This window comes from Tamandua tetradactyla, chromosome 3 (genome assembly GCF_023851605.1).
Source record: "Tamandua tetradactyla isolate mTamTet1 chromosome 3, mTamTet1.pri, whole genome shotgun sequence".
Taxonomy (NCBI): Eukaryota; Metazoa; Chordata; class Mammalia; order Pilosa; family Myrmecophagidae; genus Tamandua; species Tamandua tetradactyla.
Genome location: NC_135329.1, coordinates 86,672,200 through 86,698,333, shown reverse-complemented (window position 1 = coordinate 86,698,333; position 26,134 = coordinate 86,672,200). Strand labels below are relative to the sequence as shown.

The window sequence follows — 26,134 nt, the reverse complement described above, 5'->3', positions numbered from 1 at the left end:
TGATCTTCCTTTGACCTGGTGAAGAGAGAGCCCCTCTCCTTGGGGTCAGATGAAGGGTCAGGGTTTTCCGGTTCAATGTGAAAATACAGAATAGAAGAAAATGTGAAAAACTAACAGACAAGCACTGGGTGTTTTAGTTTCACTGTCTCCTCAGTCTCTGAAAGAAGAAAGTTTCCCTCGGGATTCACCGCTCACTCTGCAGAATAAATAAATGAACATCGAGAGGGATATCTTCCTTCCTGGGATTCGCTGAGACTGTCAGCAGACCCTTAAAAAGAGCCTCATTCACTGCAAACAGCTAATTAGGAACCCCTTAACATTCGCACTAAAATCAAAAGCATTTGGTTCTTTGTGAAGCGTGTCCCAAACAGCTTGTGTGAGCCCAGACACTAGGCTTCTCCTGGGCTCGGGTTAACGGATTCATAAATCAGGAGAGTCTCCAAATAAAAGGGCTAATTAAAGTGATTCGTTCTCTATTAAATACCATTTATTTTCAGGCATGCCTTTCACTTTCCTCCCTCCTCTCCTCCAAGGACAATATTCTTGAAGGTAAACATCCATATTTCAATATGTGCCCCACATAGCTCCAAGGAAATCTGCACTGGAAAACCAAGCAGAAAGGGTGATTCTATAGCAGTACATTTTGTGGCAACTCCCCATTAAAAAAATAAAATGGACTCAATCCTCCCAAACGAACCTAAGAGGAATAGTTTCTCAAACCCAGGGCTTTACCTGCAGTCCCAGAGAGGCAGGTGGTAGAGAGGGAAGAAGAGGAGCTACGGGTCAGAGACACCCCATCTAGGTCAGCTGTGCATGTGTCTTGATCATCAGCACCCAGTTCTCAAATTCTTCCTCCATCTAACAAGGATGACAGCCACAGCAGCCCCGGGGCTGAGGTCCAGAGGAAGTAGAAAACTGCAGGTAAAAGATCACAGCCCATGGAGGTAAATGTCCATCCTTTCTTCCCCATGGAACACCTGCCTCTTAAGAGATGCCGAATGTGGAGGAACATCTGCCTGTCAAAGGGAACCCACTCTGTAATTCCTAGTTTGGATGATAGGAAGCCAGTCTGTAAATATTTCATTTCAAAACATCTTAAGGAAGGCTTTCAAAGTGGAGGGAAACAGTCAGTCTAACTCTCTTTCCCTGATAATAGCATTGCATACATCCTTGTGTTCTCTCAGGATTGCTGTAGGATAAGCTACATGCAATTGTGTATCCTTTTACCTTTTAGGGGAATCATCCCCAAAAGAGTCTCTGGTACAGTCACCAGGTTTTCCTCCCCTGCCAGAGGTGAAAAACCCTTTCCTCTGGTCAGCTGTCCTTATAGAGAGGTGTAGGCAGTTGGAGGGTGGACAGTGGAGGCCTGGGTTGGGGGCAAGGTCTCTCACCTGTCCTGTGCATTGACCACTAAGGGGCCCTATCAGGTCTAAAGCCTTGCAGGGTCAAGTTCACCCCAAGTATAAGATGAACTACCTCTTCCACTGAGGAGTCGACACTTGCATTTTCCATCCACCTGTCCTTTGGTCTTGCTTTCAAGAACAGACCTCATTCTGAGAGGTCTCATATACCATCTCAGAGTTAAGTGGGATAGAGCCTATTTTTCCCATTGTTTCTCACCTCCTAGATCAGGAGTAGTCAGTGCATGGTCAATAAGTTAAAAATGGCGAAGCGGCCAATGCAATGTTCTAGAGCCATATTTTAAAATTTAATCTTTACATAGAGATATCTTCTCAGTGGGTAAAATGAATGAGAACAAGCTTCATTTCTGAAAGGAAATATATTCTCTCCCTTTTTCCTTGAAGCCCTTGGGTTCTCAGTCTATCATCTTCACACATTTAACAGAGACATTCAAAGAAGGAATATTCTCCAACTTGAAGTTTATTATAAGAACAGCTGTGGAACTGCCTAGGAACCAATAACCACCTGACCATGAGGAGGATGGGAACCAAGGAGACCAAGTGAAGCTTGTTGTTTGCTGAATGTTCCAAGGCCTCAATGTTTCAAGCACTCTACAGCCCCACTTGGTCAGATCTGCTGGCTCAATTGGACCACCAGAGTGTGCTCTCTGCCCTGGGCCACCCTGTGCTTGGCTTTCCCTCTCAAGAACTCCCGACTGCCTGCAAAAGAGGCCCCACACTCTTCAGTTTGGAAATCAAACGTCCACAATCTCATTCTCACCCCCGTACTCCAGCTGATCGCCAGCTCTTTTCCTCACAACTACTGCTGAACAACTGACAACTGCAGCTAGGCTACGCTACCCCACAAACATTCTCTCCTCATACTTTCTGCATTGCTATTGCCCAAGCAGGGAGTATTCTCTCTACTCTTGCTGTTCCATTTGTTTAGACACTGCCCCCCCCCCTTCCAGCTCACGTCCTCCAGTTTAGTGTCTGAGGGAACTCCTCCCTCTCCTCCAGTCTCTCACAGGGCTCACATTCATGAGCATCAACCTCAGAAGTTAATGTCAGTCTCTCTTATGCTCTTCCCTAAAGGCTTCAAGTAAGTTTCCTATTGCTTATCAGCTAGATGTAAAGCTCTGGGGTCAGGTATCAGATATTCCCTGGATTCACTCATGATTTTCCTACTGCCTTGCATTTAGTAAGGGCTCAATTAAGATCTATAATAAAAATTGTATCTCAAACTGCTGCAAAATAGAAGCAGTGACTAACACTCCAAATTGGGGGAAAAAATACTAAAAATGCCAGAAAAATATTTAAAGCATTTTGTGTTTTAGTTTGTCTTTTTATTGTAATTCAAATACAAAGAGCCAAAGGAAATCTGGAACTTGTAGATTTAACATTGAACCTGCCATTCTCCTTGGGGACACTGAACATCTATTTGTGGCATTGAAGGACTCAGGGTCAAGATGCAAAGCCAAGGAAAGAAGCCCAATTCCAAGAAACTGTAACCAGCTTCTTGTAATATAATGTAAATTTAAAATAAGCCAAAGTTTCATGCTCACTTCCCTTCACACACACTGTGGGGAAGACAATGAAATATACCTGTATTGAGCTGTGGCCCTGAGTGAAGGGGAAAAAAATTATATCCTGAGACTTTCTAAAGAAAATTTGTCCTCACCTGGATTTTGGTATGAATTCACACTGCCTGGGAGGTCCGAAAAGATGCAAGTTGAAAACACAGTTTAAAACAGCAATCAGATAACCAGAAGAAGTAAATGCTCAACACAGATTTCAAAGAATCTATACAATCTATCCCAAGGATTGAGATATCATAGTCAAAAATCAAAACAGTGGGAAATGGGCATCATGAAACACAGTCAACAGCAGCACATTCTCAACAACTTCAAATTTGAAACTACCAGCAAGAGTATAACATAAGTATATTTAATAGGTTTAAATAAATTCAGGTTACAAAATATATAAACAAATAATGAAAGATCATTAAATGTTCAAGCAATTTTGACAAAATAGTCAAATATTAAAAACTATATTATAAAATAACCCAATGGATGGCTTTAATGGGAAAATTCTTGAAGCTGAACAGATATTTAATAAAATAGAGGTTAAATATGAAGACATTATCTATAATGTAGTATGGAAAGAAAGAATCAGAAAATAACATCGAAGGTTTAGAGGACATGGAAACTAGAATGAATAAGAGAGGAATGGGACATATGGAAAGTATTTGAAGAAATAACAGCTGAGAAACATCAGAACTGACAAAAGACATTAATATTTATAGTATATTAAAAGCCAAGTTGATCTCAAGAAGATACCAAAATAAGAATGAAATAAATCCCCACTTACACACACATCTGTGTGAAATGGCACAAAACCAAAGAGATTATCTTAAACACCTTCCGATATAAAGGACAGATAATCAACAAAGAAATAACAAGTACCACCTGGAAGTCAAAGACAGTGGAATAATATCTTGAATGGGCCATGAGAAAATAACTGTTTACCCAGTGAAGATATTTTTTAAATGAAATAAAATTAATTTTAAAATATAGATGAACATAAATGGAGACATTGTGCCCAACAGAACTTCACTGACTAGCATTCTAAAGGTTAACTTTTAGGCAAAATGAAAATAATACAGAGGGAAGATCTGTAGTATAAGAAAAAATAAGAGCGAAGAAATTGGCAAATATGAAGTGGTGGTTTGGAGCTGTATGTACCCCAGAAAAACACATGTTCTTAAATGTTCACATCTGTTCTAGTTTGCTAGCTGCCAGAATGCAACACACCAGAGACAGATTGGCTTTTAATAAAAGGGGATTTATTTTGTTAGTTCTTCAGAAGAAAGGCACTAACTTTCATCTGAGGTTCTCTCTTACGTGAGATGGCTCAGGATAATCTCTGCTGGCCTTCTCTCCAGGCCTTTCGGTTCCAACAACTTTCCCCCGGGGTAATTCTTTTCTGCAGCTCCAAAGGCCTGGGCTGAACTGAGAGTGCTGAGATGAGGAATGCCAAGCTGCTTGGGCTGTGCTACGTTGAGCTCTCTCATTTAGGCGCCAGCCAATTAACTCAAACGTTATTCATTGCAGCAGGCATGCCTCCTAGCCAACTGCAGATGTAATCAGCAACAGATGAGATTCACGTACCATTGACTCATGTCCACAGCAACAGAACTAGGTGCCTTCACCTGGCCAAGTTGATACCTGAATCTAACTGCCACAACATCCATTTCACAATCATTCCTGTGGGTATGAACCTATTGTAAATAGGACCTTTTGATGAGGTTACTTCAGTTAAAGTGTGGCCCAGGATGGGTCTTAATCCTTTCATTGCAGAACTTTACAAGCAGAATGAAACTGAAACAAGTGAAAGAAAGTCACAGGAAGCAAGAAGCCAAAGGTCAATGGAACACCGAAGAGAAGGGAGAGGCCAGGAAAGACCTCCATGAACATTGTATGTTACAGAAGACCCAGTGCCACGGGTCACCGGCAGCCAGCCCAGAATGCCAGTCTTTGGGAAGAAAGCATCACCTTCATGATGCCTTGATTTGAACTTCTCAGCTTCAAAACATGTGCTAAAAATTCCCATTGTTTAAGCCAACTCATGGCACGGTATCTGCTTGAGCAGCTAAAGAAAGTAAAACTTATATTGTTTATATAAGACAATGAATATAGTTTGTCTCAAGCTTAGGAGAGAAGACAAGATAGATCTAAAACAATTACCCATAATACTATATGAGGTAGAGTAAGATTGCATGCAGTTAATTTAATTGTAGCCCTTGCATTGTTCAAGGGTAGAGTAAAAATATTAATTAACCTTAGATATTATTAAATAAAGCAAGCACCTTAAAATTTCTGAGGTGAGCAATTACAGAACAGAAATAGAATCAAGCAATTCTGAAAGAGCCGTGAGAAAAAGGCACAATGAGGAAATCTGTTCAAAGAAGCAAACAAAAAAAGAAAGGATATGCGTAATACACAAAAAGCACAAGGTAAGATGATGGTAATAAGTGTAAATAAAATGGTAATTAAAATAAATGTAAAAGAACTAAAGTCTAGAGTTAAAAAACAGAAATTGCCAGACTAGACCAATAAACAAAAGCTAGCCTTATGCTATTTACAAGAAACTCAAACACATCTAAATCCTATGTTTTAGAAAAGATAGAAGTAAAAGAATACAGAAAAATTGATCAGAAAAATACTAACCAAAACTAATATTTAACTTTATTAATAAGAGACAAAATAGACTTTAAAGCATAGAGCATTACTATGAAACAATAAGAAGTTTAACCCTTAAAAAATGATAAAATAATTCTAAACTGCATGCACATAGTGACATAACCTTGTATGTAATAAGAACAAAACTGAAAGAGCTACTAGGAAAAATTCTCCTCCACTTTCTCCTACCGCTCCCCCTCCACCTCATCATCACCAGCAACAGCAAAAATAACATCACAGTGAGAAACTGTAACATAATTTCAATACAATGATAGATATATCAGGAAAAATGCTAAGAATGTTCATTTGTGCTATGTAACTAAGAACCTTGATCAGACACACATTAAACCAATCAGTGGAGAATAAATCTTTTTTTCTTTTTTTGCATGGGCAGGCACTGGGAATCGAACCCAAGTCTCTGGCATGGCAGGTCAGCACTCTGCCTGCTGAGTCATTGTGACCTACCCTACAAATCTTTCTTAAACACAAATGTAACACTTATGAAAATTGGTCAACTTGGTCATAATTCAATCTTCAGAAAATTAATGCAATTAAATTGAATATAAATTCCAAAAATAAAAAATTTTAAATTCTTGATATTTTCAGAAATCAGAATTTCTTATATTCTTATACATGAGAAATCAATAATAAAATGATAAAAAAGTGTTCTTAAAATACAGCTTGAATAATTCATGGTTCAAATAATTAGTCATAATTATTTTTTAAAGACTTAGAACTGATCAATAATGAAACCATAGTATTTCAAAATTGTGGGATGCAGCAAAAACAGTATTTAAGGGGAAATATAGAACCTAATTTATTTATATTAGAAAAGATGAATTTATTTTAGAAAAGGATGATATTTAATGAGCAAAGAATCCAACTTAAGAGGTCATATCATAAATGCAGGAAAGGAAGTAATAAGAGCAGAGATTAATACAATAAAATTGACAAATCCTTTGCAATACAAACAAAGGAAGGAAATAATAAATATTAGAAATGAAAAATGTATATAACTGCAGATGATATGAAGAGAGAAAATACTAAAAGAGTTTTATGAATAACTTTATACCAATATACTTGAAAACTTAGATAAAATGGACAAATTACTTAAAAATATAATGTATAAAAATCTGGTATTGACCAGATGAAGTAGAAAAAGGTAAATAAACCTATAACTATCAAAAAAAATTGTATCAGTAATTTAAAATCTTTTTGTGTCTCGTGTGTTTTTTTCTATTAGTTCTAACTCTCAAAGGACAAATAATTCTGATCTTACACAAATATTTCAGAGGATAAAGCTGTAGAAATACTGAAAAACTCATTTTATAAGAAAATGAAATTATGGGTTCATATCACTCAAAATTCCTAAAGAAATTATGAAACTTAATCTAAGTGATATTCAAAGATAATAGTTATGCCAATAGGACAGAAGATTAATTTAACATTAGAAGTCAGTTTATATCATTACTATGTTAACAGTTTAAAAGAGAACAATCATAGAATTTTTTGTTTGATAGAAAATTTCATTCATTTTTTTTAAAGTAAATTCTTAATAAACTAGAAGTAAAGGTGAATTTCCTTAAACTGATAAAAGATATCTGCAAGCAACTTAAATCATCATATTTAATGGGAAAATGCTTAAAGCATTTATTTTATGAACAGGAAACTGGCATTTTTTCTAGTATCACCATTTCTAGTCAATATTTATTAGCGGTTTACAACACACTAAGGAAAAAGGAAATGCGTTAAGGAAGGGAGGGAGGGATGAATTGGAATTTTACCTCACACTATACATAGAAATTAATTCTGGATACTAAAGACTCAAATATGTAAGACAAATACATAAATGTTTTAGAATAATATATAGAAAAATATCTTTATGACCTGAGGATAGGAATGATTTTCTTAAGATTCAAAAAAGGCAAATCATAAGGAAAAAATAAATGCAACTATATTAAAACTAAGACATTCTGTTTATCATAAGAAACCAGATTAAAAATGAATATAAGCCAAAAAATTTTTTTTGGGAAAAAAATTTTTTTTGGAAAAGATATTTACAACATATATAGTAGACAGAAGTTACAGGATGCTTACAAAACTCCTGCAAATCAATGGAGAAAGAGATAACCCAAAGAAAAATGAGCAAAAAGTTGAAACAGCACTTCACAAAGAAATGCTAATGGTTAATATAAAAATGTGAAGAACTGCTCAACTCATTATTATTCATGAAAATATAATTTAAACCACAATTAAATGTCATTTTACCATATGGGCCAAAATTTCAATGTCAGACAATAAATAAATATCAAATTTTGGCAAAGATGTTAGACAGAGCTCAGAGTAACAACATAGCAATATCTAGTAAAATTAAAGATGTACATTCCAATGATACAGGAATTCCTTTCCTGGGAATGCTAGAAACAGTTCTGCCCATGTGTTCCAGGGAATATTTATGAAATGTCAGTAGCAACAGTCTATAATAGCAAAATCCCAGAAACAAGTCAAATGCCCAATGCATAAATATTTTGGTGCATTCATGCAACAAAACAGAGCAGTGAAAATAAATGAACTACAGTTATGAACATATGGTTGACCCAGTCTCAGGACAGTGCATTGAGCAACTCAAGCAAGTTGCAGGAGAATGCATATGGTATGATTTTATTCCATAAAGTTTAAAATCTGCAAAACTAAGCACTGCATGCTTTCTTGGGGCTGCAAGCCCAAGCTGCGCTAGTTGTCTTCTGCATCGCTCAAGCAGATAACCCCATAGAATTGTTGTATTTTCTGCATATTCTCCGCAGTGTCATCTAGTGCCCCTGGGAAGGATTCAGTCTCATATGTTAAAACTATGAAGAAATGGAAGAAAATGAAAAACACTAAATTCAGTATAGGAGTTACCTCCGATGCAGGAAAATAAATGCAACAGAAAGAAGTTCTAGTTGGGTTTCAAAGATCATTGCAATGACAATTTCTTAAACAGTCTGAGGATATATTAGCATTTCTTAGATTATTATTTTGTGTATCTTTTGCATATTTCATACTTAATTAAAGCAATTTATTTAATATTTAATGAAAACAACATTCAATAAAAGCAAATTTTAAAAAATGGCCTATCCAGGTGTGACCTTGCATGTAAAATGCAAGTTGTGACATTTCTATCCCTGTTATCTCATCTCTCATCCCCACCATGAATAAATCCTTAACACCATGGAGCACAAAAAACAGAAGGACCCTTAGAGAATCAGCATGACATGGACAATGGAACAAACACAAACTAACCTTGATTCAAACCTCTAGTGGGTTATCTAATAGTTACGTGAGGTAGGGAAACTTACCTCTCTGGCTCAGGGTCTTTAAAATGGAAATGATAAGGTACAATTTGCAATGTTCTGGGGAATGGGGAATATGCAGGATGAGTAAATGTAAATTTGATACAGCATTTTTGGTGGAAAATTTGTAGGCAGTATTAAAATATGAATAGTTTCTTATAAATGTTCTTATCAATTAGCCAGGAACACAATTACTTAGACTCTATCCAAGAAAAAAAAATGTTCTCTCCAAAGTTTGCATAAATTTATGTGCAAGCTTGTTCATTGCCACATTAGTTTTGGTTAGGAAGAAAAAGAAACAACCAACAAAATGAGGAGTGTTAAATAAATGATGGCACTTGGATACTTGGAAATATATTGTGTAGCCATTAAAATGACTAAGGTAAATGTATTGACGTAAGAAAATCTCTGTGATATATAGCCAAGTGAAAAGCACACGTGGAGTCTGAAGCTTAGAAAGTTCAGAGATGACTCCTAGCTATGAGCAGGCAGAACAGGGACTGCTATCCACATAATATAATCCTAAAATAGCAATTATTCCTGCCTCAAAACACAACCATCCTTAAGAAGCTATGTGCTAGCTATGAGCATCTCTCTCTCCTAAAAAAATTTTAACTTGTGCATAGCCGTAAATACAGCCATGAAAACCCAGTGATTTTCAGGGTTTTCTGAAATCTAAAAAAGTCATGTATGAAGGATGAGTTCTGTGTAATTAACACATCATTATTCTGTAGGACTTTGAGGAAAGGGAGCTGCTATGCTTGGTCATATGGCTTATCCATGCCAATCACCTGTCTGCAGGACTCTTTATTCCCCAATAAACTGGATGGGAATACCACGCCAAAGCATCTCCAGGGTGCTTAGATGAACTTGGTAATCCTCTTGTTGTCGCAATGGTGCTGGGCCTGTCTCTAAAGTATGCATTGAAGAGACCTTCAATGTAACCCATGCCTATCACTGTCACAGCCTGCATCCAACTTGAATGTCTCCCCCTCAACACCATAAAAGCCTTAGAGGCAGGTTCAAAGAATTGTCACAGGACTCCCTGAATGTAATAGATCATGAATGTGGGGAAGTGGCACTAGATGAAGCCGGGAGAGCTGCCCGTCCTGGGCCTCAAAGTCAAAGGCGCCCTCAGAAGTAAGAGGAAGATTGACTTCTTCTTGGTTAATTTTATTTCTTGTAACAGCATGGTCTAGCCATTTCACAAATCACCATGCTGTTGCCTGAAAATGTCCCCTTGTCAGCCAGTGCCTTTCCATAAAAAGAGACTAGAAAAGCATGAGAGGGTAGGTTATGTTTGCGTGGCTCAGAACAGCCTGGAGCCTATGCAGAGTGGAGCTCCCTTGAGTCAACTTTGAGCAGACTGACCGGGGGCCCCAAGGCTAGGACTCCAAACTCCCTCTCACCCCAATATCCAAGCACCTCTAAGGCTTCTGAGGGAAGGCTTGGCATGAGACAACTCACAGACATCCTTGGTCCTCTACCCTGTGGATGAAGTGACTGCTGGCAGTTGTTAATGGTGCAAGGAAATGACAAGTCTCACACACAGGTAGCTCAGCCTGCACCACCTGGCCTGAGGACTTCCCTGGGAGAACAGAGGAGCCATGAGTCAAGTGCAGTGACTACAGGAAGTGATGCTTACATCCTAGCTTGTGAAATAAAAGTAAAAACATTGCTTCAGTGCCTGTCAAGAAACATGAGGTGGAAGCACTGCAACCAGTCAATGTTAACAGTAGCTGGAACAAAATAAGCACTCAAACCGGTTAGCTATCATATGCCAAGAGCTCTGCTAGGGGCTTCATATCATTTAACTTCCTTTGTTTAATTGAAATTTAATTTCCCATTCAGAATAAGCATAATCTTACCCATTTGATTTATGATGAGATTGAGGTTCCTAAACCCATGTTCTATGAGATAGTGCACAATCAGTCCATCCATCTTGTTCAAACTAATAAGTGCATGAATCTGAGTTGTGTACTGTTAGAGATTAAAAAAAAGAAAAGTATGAGAAAAACCTTTATCGTAGTATTCAAGACACTGGTAATTAAACCCAGGAGAGAAGCAGTATGCTATGAAAGAAGAACAGCAGTTCAAGGGGATAAGAAGTTGCTACCACACTAGACAAGAATACCCTGTTACAGGTGTTGAAAATAGATGGTGATTCATATTTTAAAACTTTAATTTACATGTGAGACTAAAGCAAAAAATGCTTATTTATTTGGTACAAAATTTATATTTTGACTAGTACATTTCCTAATACAACTTTTGTGGACAGTTTAATTGAGCATCATAAGTACATGGAACCTTAAGTAGGGCATGAGATTTTGTAGGTTTGTCCAGAGTGATGGCCTGATAAATCCCAAAGTGATTTGAACAATGAACAAAAAAGTATTTGCAAAGTCCCCTTGGGGGAATGGTGAGAAAGGGGGAAAATTCAACTTCCCCATATGGAGAATTCCTGATATTGTTACAAGCAGTAGGGACAACCAAAGCAATAGGCCAAGTCCTCAATCTTGGGGTTTGTTCATATGAAACTTACCCCCACAAAGGATAGGCTACTTAAAAACTCTTTTGTTACTCAGATGAGTCCTGTCTCTCTCTCTCTCAACCAAATGACAAGAAAACTCACTGCCCTCCCCCTCTCTACATGAGACATGACTCCCAGGGGTGTAAACCATCCTGGTAACATGGGACAGAAATCCTAGAATGAGCTGGGACTCAGCATCAAGGGATGGAGAAAATCTTCTGGACCAAAAGAAAAATGAGACGAAATAAAGTGTCAATGGTTGGGAGATTTCAAACAGAGTTGAGGGGTTATCCTGGAGGTTATTCTTAGGCATTATATAGATACTTTTTTAGTTAAGGTATATTGGAGAGGCTGGAAGGAAGTGCCTAAAACTGTAGAGATGTGTTTCAGTAGCCATGTTTCTTGAAGATGATTGTATAATGATATAGCTTTCGCAATGTGACTGTGTGATTGTGAAAACCTTGTATCTGATGCTCTTTTTATCTATGGTATGGACAGATGAGTAAAACATGTGGATAATAAATAAATAAATAATGGGGGAGCAAATGTTAAAATAAATTTAGTAGATTGAAATGCTAGTGATCAATGAAAGGGAGTGGTAAGGGGTATAGAAAGAAACGGGAAACAAAGGCTAAAATATACTGGGTAGATGGAAATATTAGCAGTCAATGAGAGGGAGGGGTAAGGGGTATGGTATGTATGAGTTTTTTTTCTTTTTTCTTTTTCTGAACTGATGCAAATGTTCTAAGAAATGATCATGGTGATGATATTGTGAGTTTTTTATTATATACCAAGAATTGAATGCTCACATGGTAAGAATGTTCGTGTTTATATGTTGTTATATTTTAAAAAAAAAATTTAGTCAGGCAACACCTGCTCCAGGAAGCCTTCCCTGATAGCACCAGGTAACATTAACATGACATCCCTCCTCTGAGTCTTCCCATCACCCCAGGGTGCTACACCCATTCCTGTCTTTGCACATGCCACCTTTTTTAGAGTTTGTTTCCTTGACCATTCTACTAAGAGAATGAGTTCACTGAGGGCAGGCACAAAGACCTATTCTTTCTGTGTATGCCTAAGGTCTAACAAAAAGTTAGTTCCAGAAGGAAAAGTGTTTATTGCAGTAGGATTTGTGTGGGAAGCCGAGGTTTTCCACATCTGGCTCAAATGGGGGCTTCCTTGTCGAGGGAATTTGGAGGCAGAGAAAGTAACATGCTGAAAATGGCCACAACTTCATCTAGTTCAAATCCTGGTCTTAAATTAAATACTAATTCAAGGTGGTGTGTGAATCCAACATTTTAATTTCCTATTCTAAAAACCATCCTAAAAATATAGTGGAGGAAAAAGGATCCTAGATCATGAGCCGAGATATCTGAGTTCTCACATTGCCTCCATCATTAACACCCTTTGTGACAGCGAAGAAGCCCCAGTCTTTAGCCTCAGTTTCCCCATCCAGAATGTGAAAAGATTGAATTTCTGGACTTTTTCCAACACTCAAATTTTATTAACCTAGAAGAGCAATGAGGAGGGACCAGCTAGCACTCCTAAAGCAAGGGAGGGGTGACGTTAAGCCTGGGTATCAGGGGAAATGGAGTTCATTGAATAATGCATTTGCAGATAGGGATTGGGGTGTTATAAACCACCCCTGACATTCTCTGAGCTATAATTCCACCTCATTGTCACTAGGACCCTAGTTTCTGCAGTAATTTCATTTAATTTTATGACCTGGCTCTTCCAGTCTTCCTAGTGAGATAAGCAGGCTTGACAGGGCTGAGGACAAAGCTGGGCAATGATTTGCAAGTCTAGAAGTGGATTATAAACCGGTCATATCTGCAGGGTACGTGGAGGGGATCCATCTACCTCTGGAAAGGAGGGCCAGACTTTTCTCTGAACAAAAGGATCAGAACAGTGTGGCCTAGGTTGGCTGGTGTGGGGCCTCTGCCCTCTCAACCTCCATGGTGTGCCCCCCAGGGGCATATGAACAGGCTAACAGAGGATCATCCACCCAGGCTCAGAGGCTCACAGGCAGAATCTGGCCCCAATCTGAGGACAGAAGCAAGGACCAGTTTTCCCTGGGAAGGTTGGAGGTCGGGGCAAGAAAGGGTAGAGCCTTGAGCACAGAAGTCACTTATTATTGTCACCTGTGGAAAGAGACAGGCGCCAGAGACAGGCACACCTGGGCCCAGCTCCCTCAGACAAGTCACTTAACTGACCTGAGCCTGAGTTACCCCAGTGGTGAAACGGGGACAAGAACAACTTCCTCCAGGGACCATTGTGTCTACTACAGATATGGGAAGTCAGGGGTGCATTCAATATAGTAGCACTGACTGTGGGAGCACATCCTCTTGTCCAGCCAGCCCTTCGACCCTGGGACCTCAGCCCCAGTTTCTGGGAGTCCATCAGCTGAGAGAGCCTCTGATGGAAGCATCAAAACCTATAGGACCTCACCTGGTCAGCTGGTCTATCAGTTTCTGGTGGGTCAACATCAGGTGTGTTATTTGCCTTGCATCTCCAGGACATAATGAAGCACCTGACCAGGTAGGAGACAGGGCAATTTGAAGGTGGCTGGCATGCATGGGGGAAGGTCACCCCCAGGACTACCTCCACTCAGGCCTGGGGGTGCAAGCCAGGATTCTGAAGGGGAGGGGGTTACTTTCTCCTTTCCTCTCCTACATGGTCAGCCCAACTGAGGCTTAGAAGTGCTCAAGTGCCTGCCTGCTGTGCTCCAATCAGACAGGCTTTCTGGAGGGTAATTAACCCATGGGTAAAGGGGAGTTAACAAGAAGCCCAACTTGCCATTGGTTTGGAATGCAGATGAGGGACAGTAGCCAAAAGAATTACTTTCACAGGTGGGAGCAGAATCACACAGCATGGCTGCTGGCCAACAGAGAGGCTATGACATGGGGTATGGTCAGAGGGGCAGACCAGGCTCCCTAAAGGCCCTAAACTCCACCCCAGAGATGGTGCCACTGTCCAGCAAACAGTCCTGACCCCTGCCTGCCAGGTGTTATTCTAAGTACATTGTATATATGAGCTCATTTAATCTTCTTGGCAGCCCTGGGGAGTGTGAACCCATGTAATGTTTCAGAACGCAAGTCACGGAGAAGATAAGAAACTGTTCAGGAGCACTCAGCTAGAAAACAGAGGAGAGAATCTCTCCTAAAACAAGGTTTCCCACCGATGGCCCTACTGACATTGGGGTTGCATCATTCTCTGCTTTTCAGGGCTGCCCATACATTGTAGGATGTTTAGCGGCATCCCTGACCTCGACCCACTAGATACCAGGGGCACTCCTCCCAGCTGTGGCAACCAAAAGGTCTCCAGACATTGCTAAATGTTTTTTTGAGGGGACAGGAGTAAACATCCTTGCTGAAAACCAACATCCTAAAGAGTAACAGGGACAGAGCAGGCACAGATGACCTCAGGGACATTTTGTCACTTGCTGAAACAGAAACATTGGGATGGATAGGGGGTACTGGGCTCAGTCTGTGGGCCAAGTAGAACAGAGATCTAAGCTGAAGATGATCAGAGTACCAGCTGGAGTAGAGGGGTGGCGGGGGCATGTCCCCAGCACAGGGAAAAGGACGACCACGGGAGCCGTCAGCAGATCAGAACCACCCGAGAGCTTTCTACAAACACCCTGGTCTGTAGGTGGCCCCACCCAGCACCTGGAATCTCCATTTTAACAAGCATTCCAAATAACTTTTTATGCAGCCAGCCAAGGTTGAGGTTTAGGAATCACAGGCATTTGGTGTGGCTGAAGCTTCATGTTTGAGAAGAGGCTTTGGGACCCTCAGAGGACCCTCCGAGTAGACTCCTGGCAGAGGCGCACAGTGGGGAGGGTCAGGGGGTGCGGTGGGTGTGGCTGGGCCCCACTTCTCTATCCCGGTAGGACAGGCCCCTGTCTAAAATCTAGTTATGCTAAGCTTCCTCCCCAGTCAAATGCTTTATCACCAAATTCGCATCGGGGTGGAAAAGCATAGTTTTAATTTTTTAAAACATCCTATTATTAACACCTTGCATTAGTGTGAAACATTTGTTACAATTGATGATGAACATTTTTATAATTGTGCTATTTGACTAAAGCCCATGGTTTAGCTTAGAGTTCAGTGTTCATGTAGTGGAGTTTCTTTTAAAATTTTTGTTCTTCTAGCATACATACAATCTAACATTTCCCCTTTTAACCATATTAAGATATATATTTCAATGTTGTTAATTGTATCCACAATATTATGCTACTATCACCACCATCCCTTACCAAAACATTTCCCTCATTCCAAACAGGTGCCAGCAAAATTTAAGCCTTCACTTCCCATTCCTTATCCCTACCTTGTCACCTGGTAACCTATATTCTAAATTCTAAATCTGTGGGTTGATTATTTTAACTGTTTCAAATCAGTGAAGTCATAAAATATTTGCCCTTTTGTATGGCTTTTTTCACTCAACATGATGTCTTCCAGGTTCATCCATGTTGTTGCATGTATCAGAAATTCATTCCTTTTTACACCTGAATAACATTCCATCATATGTATATGCCACACCTTGTTTATCCATTCATTGGTTGATGCATATTTGTGTTGCTTCCATCTTTTGGCAACTGTGAATAATGCTACTATGAACATTGATGTGCAAATATATGTTTGAATCTCTGCTTTCAATTCTTCAGGGTGAATACCTAATAGCAGGATTGCCGAATCATAGGGTAATTCTATACTTAGCTTCCTGAGGAACTACCAGAGTGTCTTTCACAGTGACTGCCCCATTTTATATTCCCATGACAATGGGTGAGTGTTTCTATTTCTCTGCATCCTCTCTAACATTTATTTTCTGAAAAAAACAACAGTAAATTTCAAAGCCAAAGAGAACTGACTTTTAATCCACTCTTTAGAACATTACCCTTTGTTTCTTTGAACCTTGGTTTTCTTATCTGTAAAATGAGTATAAAAACACTTACTTCCTTGACATTTTAACTCTGGAATTATGAATTGGAAGCATGATGACATACTTGTCACCAAAAGTTTTGACTGGTTGACCCCAGTATCTAGTTCAGTAAATAGACTCTTCAAGTTAATGGTGCTTCCAAAATGCACATGGAGCTGGAGAGGGCATCTGTCAGTGTCGTGCAGAGAACTTGTTGTAAACATGGATATGAAAACTACAACAAAGCAATCACTTCATGAAACCTTTCCTCCCACATGGCATCTATTTTTAACATCTCAGCCACAACTTTGTAAATCACACTCCATATCCAACCCTGCCTGGTGGAATGTGATTGGTGAGCCCAAAAAGCCAAAAGCAGTACCTATGTTTCTGCTGACAGACGCTTGTCTTTCCCCTTCCCCATTTCTGGGGAGTGCATTTTAATCAGAAGCCCAAACTCCCCCGACACTGGTTCTTGGTCTACCCTCAGCAATCAATGGCCTGGATTGGCTCAGTTTTCTCTTCATTATATTCCAAGTCTACTGGTTGCACCCAAAACCTACATGTGAAACATGAATTTGCTCCCAGATGTAAAAAGATACTCAACCCTCCCCCACAAATAAAATCACAGCTATTAACATAATGCATGTTACTTTTCAGCTGAGCCTGTAATTTGTGAATGTGTCCATTGAAAATGTGAAGGAAAATGCAGTATTTGAGGCAGCTTTGAAAATACTTTCACTAGGTTTGTTTTCCAACTTAAATCCATTTGAGTGAGTAAGAAGTGTAATAAAGTAGATGATCGACTATCTCTCCCAAGTCCAACAAATCACTCCTTCCATAGCTGTGATTGCATACTTCTTCTTAAAGTGGAGAAATGGCAGCCGATGAAATTGATCCCTGGGGTTAGAAGCAAATGGGATGGGGAAAGAGGCAATGATATTTACATTTTGAAGAGCCCACCGTGCCAAGCACTATGTGGCTCTGAATACCTGTTAGTTAATGCTAGGAGAAGCAGTTCTCATCTGGGTGTGACATTGTCCCAACAGGGTCCAGCTGGCAGAAGCTGGAGATATTTTTGGTTGCCATGCCTTGAGGGGAGAGGGTGGCTGCTACGAGCATCTAGTGGTTAAAAGCCAAGGATGCTACTGTACACAGGACAGCCCCCAGAACAGAGAATTCTGTTGACTAATGTCAATGGTGTCAAGGTTGAGAAACACTGGTTTTCAAAGTAGCTATTACTCTCCTTGTTTTCCAAATTGGAAAAATGAGGCTCAGAGAAACTAAAGGAATCAAATTAAGGTTCATCTGAACTCACAGCTCTGAAGTAAACTTTAGGGATTCACAGATTTAGCTCTAGAGAATCACCTGCTTCCAACATGAAGATGTGTGCATGACCTGTACTTAGCCCCTTCTCAAGCTATGTAACTAACAACACCCTTAAAGGAAAGAACAACTGAACCAGCTGCTCCAGACCTATCACCTTTCTTAAGTGAAGGTAATCTCTTGTTGATACCTTAATTTGGACACTTTTACTTTTTCAGAACTGTAAACTTATAACTTATTAAATTCCTCTTATTAAAAACTGTTCCAGTTCTGGTATATCGTATTCTGGCAGCTTACAAGCTGACACATATTTTGATACCAGAGAAGCAGGGTGCTGCTACAGTTCACAAATACCAAACATGTTGGAACAGCTTTTTAAATGGATAAGGGGAAAATTCTGCAGGAGCTGTGAGGAGCTTGATTGAAAAGGCCTATAGTGCTTAAAGAGACAGTTGGTAGAAATGTGGATTCTAAAGATACCTCTGATGAAGCTTTAGACAGAAATGATGAACATGTTGTGCCAAACTGGAGGGAAGGCATCCTTCGTACATGGAAAGCAGAATTTGAGATTAAAGAACTTGGATATTTAGCAGAAGAAATTTCCAAACTAAACAGAAAATGCAGTCTGACTGCTCCTAGAAGCTTATAGTAAAATGTAAGAGGATAGAGAAAAGTTCAGAACTGAACTCTTGGATACAAAAAAAGAAACAAAAATTGGTGTTCTGGAAAATTCTGGCTTTCAGAAAGTGAGACTCCAGTAAATAGGGCCCCACATGAGGATTTATCCAAGCATGGAAGTAGTCAGCCGTTACAAGACGAACAAGGATTGGAGATGGAGTCATCCAGAGAGAATCTGTGGAAAGGCCTTTTGTCTGATGGTCAGGATTCCAGCATATTGCATAGAAAACCAACAAGAGTGTTGTGGGATCTGCATAAATGCAACCACTGCCAGTCTGGACTAAAAGGCTCAGAAAAGGAACAAAGTGAAAGTAAAATGTCTTCAAAGGCAGAACCATGGAAGTTAAGGTCTGGAGTCAGGAAACAGCAGGCCAGGAGAGAAGACACACCCATATGTGAGCGTAGGGTGAGTTTGACCCAGATGTTTAGAAAGAGTTGTGCCACCTCAGGCAGCTTGCAAACTAACACAGATTTTTGTGTCAGAGCAGTAGGATGCTGCTTCAGTTTGCAAATACCAAACATAAGGTGGAGCACATAAACCGGGGATTCGGGGGAGCCTGGCTACCACCCCATTGTTCCGGAGGGGTTGAGTGTGGGTCCATAGTTGTCAGAGAGCTCGGGGGCAGCCTCAGTGTTTGAAGAGGGTGGAGTCAAGGAAAAGGTGGTCTCCACAATGTCCCCCAAGGCTGCAAGGAGAGAGCAAGGCCTCTGCATAGATCCTTGGAAAGGGTGGGACTGCTGCTTTCTAAGACCTCAAGGATAAATGACTCTCAGACTTTGAAATCTAATAAAGTTTGCCCTGCAGCTTTTAGGAACTGTATGAGTCCAGTGACCACTGTTTACCTTCCAACTTCTCCCTAAGGCAATGAAAATATGTATCCTATGACTGTCCCTCCTTGTATATTGGTAACAGATAACTCATTCTGAGCTTTACAGGTCCAGAGGCAGAGGAGAATTTTGCTTTAGAACAGACCATGCCTGTAGCTGACTTTGAGATTTTTTTGACGTGGGCATGCACCGGGAATCAAACCCGGGTCTCCGGCATGGCAAGCAAGAACTCTGCCACTGCACCACCATTGCCTGCCCTGACTTTGAGATTTTGTACTGGTTTTAACTTTGTATTTTATTTGTATTGTTAAACTGAAATAGTTTAAGGCTTTGTGATATTATGATGGAGTGATGTATTTTGTATATGGAAAAAAACATGTCTTTTGTGGGGTCCAGAGGGTAGAATGTGCCAGTTTGTAAGTATTATGTACCCCAGAAAAGCCATGTTTTAATCTTGAGTTAACAGAAATGACAGAGAGTCAGCAGACACTTCGGAGACAACAGGGAGAGCAAAGACACAGATGTTTTGAGATGCTTGGAGCCCAGCAGACATTGCTGTGTGCCTTCCCATGAGAAGTTAAGCAAGCCAAACCTGGAGAGAGCCAAGGGAAACCAAGAGATGAAAGCCAGCCTCAGAGAAGCAAAGTGAGAGACCCCCTTCCCCACCGCCACACACACACAGGAACAGAGGCTGAAAGCAACGGAGCCCAGCAGCAAGGGACCAGCAGATGCCAACGACATGACTTTCCAGTTGACAGAGCGATTCCAGATCCATTGGCCTTTCTTAGGTGAAGGCAACCTCTTGTTGGTGCCTTGATTTGGACACTTTCACTTTCCTAGAACTGTAAACTTGTAACTTATTGAATTCCCCTATTGAAAGCCATTCCAGTTCTGGTATATTGCATTCCAGCAGCTTGCAAACCAACACACCAACACACAGAACTTAAAGTGAAGAAGCGGTGATTGCTCAGCTCTGATATCTAATTGCCATTTAAAGAAAATAATTAACACTGAGGTTATAATTAATGAGAATGACCTAATGTTGTCAGGCTTCTCTGTAATTCTTCCAGTTAATTAATCAATGTGATTAGGATTTAGTAGTCCAATTTAAATTTTGATTTGAATGCTGGAAAGGGGTTGTGCCTTACCCATTGAAATGAAAGGTGAATGGTGAAATTTTAGGAATCATGGAAAAGTGGCAAAAGAGGTATTGTTGGTAGACAGTATCCTATTTGTTTTTCTTAGAACTGCTGCTTCTGTCTTGGGATTAAGTGAAAATAAGCTTGAGGACAAAACTGATATATTGAGGAAGGCAGAACCTGTCAAGATATCCAATCCACTGCAAAACTCAGGACCCAGATGTTGGTCAGGTGGCCAAGTTCACTGCTGTCTTGCAAGGTCTCTGCCCTGGCTCTGGGAATAACCCAAAGTCACAAGACGCTTTGCTTTGTGAATTCTGCTTCTGAGACGGAGACCATTCCTACCAGGTTAAAGTGTTTGGACTATCTTAAATAGGCAACGGAAGGCTTTCAAGGTTTTATGAGTAGTGAACTAGCATCACCACTTATTTTAAAATAAAAAGATTTAGAAAATGTCTGATGTAAAAAATATAAAGTATTCTACTATCTGTGGTGTAAAATTCAGAAGAATTGGGGGAAGGTACAAGCTGATAGATGTTTAATGAAAGATCAAATTTCATCTTTAGAATACTGTAGTGAGAAAATGGGCTTCTTTGGTCATTAGTGAGATTCCCATTACTGGAGAGGTTCAGGCAGAAGTTAGATGGCTTCTTGGAATAAATGGATACCGCTTGCTATCCACCAGCATGTGTTACCCCTTATTCTTTAAAATTGTGTTATAGCTGGAGTATGAGCACCTAGGAAGAAACCATATTTTCCAGAGCTCATTGCAACCAGTTGTGGGTATATGATTAAGTTTTCACCAGTAGAAAGCACAGCGTGTCATTTCCAGGTCTGGGTTTTAACACATTTCAAGGAACCTCTCATGTGTTCTTTTCCCCTCCTGTGAGAAGATACCTAGAGATATCTAAGATTCAGATTACCATGAAGATGAGAATGGTGGAATAAAGGGGAAAATCTATATGATACTTTCGATAGATGCTGTAATGGTTTGAAGCTGTAGGTATCCCAGAAAAAATCATGTTCTTTTAATCCATTCCTGTGGGTGTAGACCTGTTGTGCATGGGATCTTTTGATTAGGTTACTTCAGTTGAGGCATCCTCCAGGTGGGTATTAATCCTCTCACTAGTGTCCTTAGTAAGAGGATAAAAGACAGAGCGAAGACACAGAAAAAGCCCCCAGAGAAGCTGAATGGGGAAGCCACTAAAACCAGAACCTGGAAGCCACAAAACCTGGGAGAGAACTGAGAGACCAGCAGATGTTGCCATGTGCGTGGCTATGCGACAGAATAGCTGGGGATTGCTGGTAGCCAGTCTTTGAGAAGAAGGTATCATCCTGTTCATGCCTTGATTTGTACATTTTCAGGGCCTTAGAACTGTAAACTTGCAACAATCCCCATTGTTAAAAGCCAGTCCATTTCTGGTACAATGCATTTCATCAGCCTAAGCAAACTAAAACAGATGTAGAAAAAAAGTTGACCGACTTAATTATTCACTGCAGAAAAAAAAACTCTCAGTAAACTGTGAATAGAAGGGAACTTTCTAAACCTGATTAACAGCCTCTGCAAAAATTCTATAGCAAATATCATGCTAGTATGGAAGGGTCAGTGCTTTCTACCTAATAAAACAAAGATGTTAGCTCTCATTACTTTTATTTAATATTTAACTGGCAATACTATCCAGTGCAATAAGGCAAGAAAAATTTCTAAGGGGCATATATTTTGAAGGAGAAAAATAAAACTGGCTTTATCTTCAGCCAACATGGTGGTTTATGTCAAAAACCCTAATGAAAACATAAAATAAAACTATAATGAATTTCAGTACCTAATAAATGAACTTAGCAGGGTTGCAGTTTAAAAGTTCATGTATAAAAACAAGTTGATTTTCCATAATCAGCCACAAACAATTATAAAATGAAATTTTAAAACAATTCACAGTATCATTAAAAATAATAAAATGCTAAGTAATAAAGTTAATGACAGATGTTTAAGTCCTCTACACTCAAAAGTAAAAAAATAGTACCAAGAGATATTAAAAAATAACTAAACTGAGAGGTAGACCATATTCATGAGTTAAAAGATTAATATATTTTAAATTTAATTCTCCTCAAATTGATCCATACATTTTAAGCATATTAAGTAAGAATATGAATAGACTTTTTGAAGAATTGACAAATTGATTCAAAAAAAAGTATTTAAAAATGCATAGGGCCTAGAATATTCAAAACAATCTTGTAAAAGGAATAAATTGGAGATACTGTGAATTACTAATTATATATGTTGATGTTCTTGTTGGTTTCTTAATTTTTTAATTAATAAATAAATTTTAAAAAGAAAGAAAGAGATTGAAGAGTTTGTATTTCCTAATGCCATGATGTACTATAAAGCAACAGTAATTAAGAAAGTGTGATATCTGCATAAAGATTTACAAACATATGAATGGAACAAAATAGAGAACCAGTAATAGACACACACATGCATAACTATCTGATTTTCTACAACAGTATCAAAAATTAGAACTTTAAAAAATAATTAGAATTTTAAAACATTAGTGGTGTGAATGTAAAATGTACAACAAATGTTGGAAAAATTCCAGTAGGTACTTGTTCTAGTTTGCTAGCTGCCAGAATGCAATATACCAGAAACAGAATGGCTTTTAAAGAGGGGAATTTAATAAGTTGCTAGTTTATGGTTCTAAGATTGTGAAAATGTCCGAATTAAAACAAGTCTATAGAAATGTCCAATCAAAGACATCCAGGGAAAAATACTCTTGGTTCAAGAAGGCCAAGAGTATCCACTCTCTCAAGTGGAAGGGCATATGGCGAACACAGCAGAGTTTCTCTTTCATCCGAAAAGGCACATGGTGAGTACGGTGTCATCTGCTAGCTTCTTCTGGCTTCCCGTTTCATGAAGCTCCCCGGGAGGCATGTTCCTTCTTCATCTCCAAAGGTCACTGGCTGGTGGACTCTGCTTCTCGTGGCTATGTCATTCTGCTTTGCTCTCTCTGAATCTGTCATTCTCCAAAATGTTTCCTCTTTTATAGGACTTTAGAAACTAATGAAGACCCACTCAAATGGGTGGAGACATGCCTCTACCTAATCCAGCTTAACAACCACTCTTGTTTAAATCACATCTCCTGGGAGATGATCTCATTATAGTTTCAAGCATATAATGCTGAATAGGAATTAGAAGAAATGGCTGCTTTCATAAAATGGGATTAGGATTGAAACATGGCTTTTGTAGGGTACATACATCATTTCAAACCAGCACAGTACTTACAAAACTAAAAATATACCTACCCTATTATCGACCAATTCCAATTCTAGGCATTTACAAAACTATCTGGACAAGAATGTTCAGAGAAACTTAATATGCAATTCTTAAAAACTTGAATCATTCCAGCCATCCATTGATAAGAGAGTGGAAAAATAAAATATAGTATATTTGTAAAATATGGTACTACTCATGAGTAAAATTGAACGAACTAATGCCTCACATAATGACACAGATAAATCTCAGAAGCACTATGCTGAGTTTAAAAAGTCTTACATAAAAGATGAAATATTGTATTATTTTATAAATATGAAGGCCTAGAAGAGAGAAATATAATTTATGGCAGGAAAAACTCAAATAATGATTTTCTCTGTAAGGTTTGAGGTGGGTATGGGCTTAGGAGAGATACCAGGAAACTTTCTGAGATAATGTTAATATTCCATATCTTGATAGATGTTTGGGCTACATGGGTGTGCATATGTATGCATTTATCAAAACCTTAAAGTGTACTTAAGATGTATGCATGTATATGTGGCATTGTATCTAAATTGTACATCAAAAGAAAAATGGCATTGAACTTTGTTTAATAATATGCATGATGACATGTTTATGATGAAGTGCATTATTACCTGAAATTTACTTTGAACTGTGTCAAAATACAATAAGGAATGATGGATGGACAGAGGAATGGAGAGGTTATTAAATTTGCAAAAAGCAAGTAGAGCAAAATGGTAAAGGTAGATTCTACATGGTGAATATACGGCTGCTCACTGTGAAATGCTTTCAATTTTCATTTGAATACTTTCATTTAAAAAAAAACTTTTAAAATTCAGACCTATGTGACTTCAATACTTCCTTTTATTCAGTGGTTCCTAGAATGAGAAGAATTATCTAAGGTGGATATTGTTTTTTGCCTAATTCTTTCTTGATTCCTTTCATTAACAAGTGGTCATATGCTTCTAGGAAGTTAAATCATTTTTTAACCCCAGGAGGTGATATTTTATTAATCTGAGCCAATCCTTGTGTGCCGGTTTGAAAATAATATGTGCCCCAGAAAAACCATGTTTAATTTTGATCCAACCTTGTGAAGGTGACTGTTTCTTTTAATCCTAATTCAATACTGTAGGTTGGAAACCTTTGATTAGATTATCTCCACAGGGATGTGACACACCTAATTGTGGGTTTGACCTTTGATTAGACAGAGATGTGCCTCCACCCATTCCATGTGGGTCTTAATTAGTTTACTGGAGTTCTTTAAAAGAGAAAACATTTTGGAGAGAGCCGGAAACAACAGAAGCCTCAGAGCCGACATAAATTCAGAGCAGAGCTGACACAGATGTTCACTCTTGGAGAACAGAATCACAGATGTCTGGAGATGCTTGGAGCCCAGCAGACATTGCCATGAGATGTTAAGCAAGCCAGAACCTGGAAAAAGCCAAGGAAAGCCAAGAGGTGAAAGCCAGCCCCAGAGAAGTAAAGTGAGGAACCCCCACAGGAACAGAGGCTGAAAGCAATGGAGCCCAAGAGCAAGGGACGAGCTGATGCCAGCCATCAGAGGTGATACCCAGTTAACAGAGGTGTCCCTGGCCCATTGGCCTTTCTTGAGTGAAGATAACTTCTTGTTGGTGCCTTAATTTGGACACTTTCACTTCCTTAGAACTGTAAACTTGCAACTTAATAAATTCCCCTTTTAAAAAGCTGTTCCAATCCTAGTATATCACATTCCAGCAGCTGGCAATCTAACACACCTTGTAACTCCATTCCTTTTTTCTGTGATTGGTTAAGAACTTTTGGCCAACTGGAACTATGCAAAGCTTCAAAGTGTTCTAAATTCTGAAAGGGGAATCAGGGAAGAAAACTTCTCTTTTCTGGCCTTCAAACACTGATGGATATATGACCTGAGATGCTTCAAGCTGCTGCACCCATCTTTCAACATGAGGAAGAAAGTTTAGAGTCAAAGGCCAACATCTGAGAAAGGCAGAGCAAAGAGGCCATTGACCAACCCAGAACCACTCACCCATCTTTTGGACCTCTTAGGAGACATGATAGAGGAGTTGATTGGAATTGCAGTACTTGCCTTGCCACAAGGCAATAAGCATGAAAACAAAAAGCAATTATACAAAGAAAGGCAAAACAAAAATGAAAAAAAAAAAGGGCTGGGATTTCAATAACGTTGCTGATCTGCTTATTCCATATGCCTCTAGACTTCTTGTTAAATAAAAAATAAACATCTGTACGATTTAAACACCATTATTTGGGTATTATGTTACTTTCAGCCCAAAGCATTCTGAGGGTATTCAGCTTTAAAAGCAGAAGACTTATGTGTGAACCATTCGAAAATGCTATTCAAACTTTATTAACAGAGGTTACCCTGCCTCCTTCAATACTGACAGTGATTTCATAAGAACCTTGTATAGTCACCTGGAGTCTTACAGGAGAACCACAAGAAGAAGGAACCTGGCTGAGACC

General features: G+C 39.2%; 1 long non-coding RNA gene across 1 annotated transcript; it reads right to left on the bottom strand.

Annotated features, from left to right (window-relative positions):
• Positions 1 to 481: 481 nt before the first annotated feature.
• On the bottom strand, positions 482 to 15,806 carry LOC143676211 (uncharacterized). The gene is made up of 3 exons (XR_013171913.1): positions 15,762 to 15,806; positions 733 to 915; positions 482 to 601 (listed from the first exon to the last, which is right to left on the bottom strand). It is a non-coding gene; the product is annotated as an uncharacterized LOC143676211 (long non-coding RNA).
• Positions 15,807 to 26,134: the final 10,328 nt, after the last annotated feature.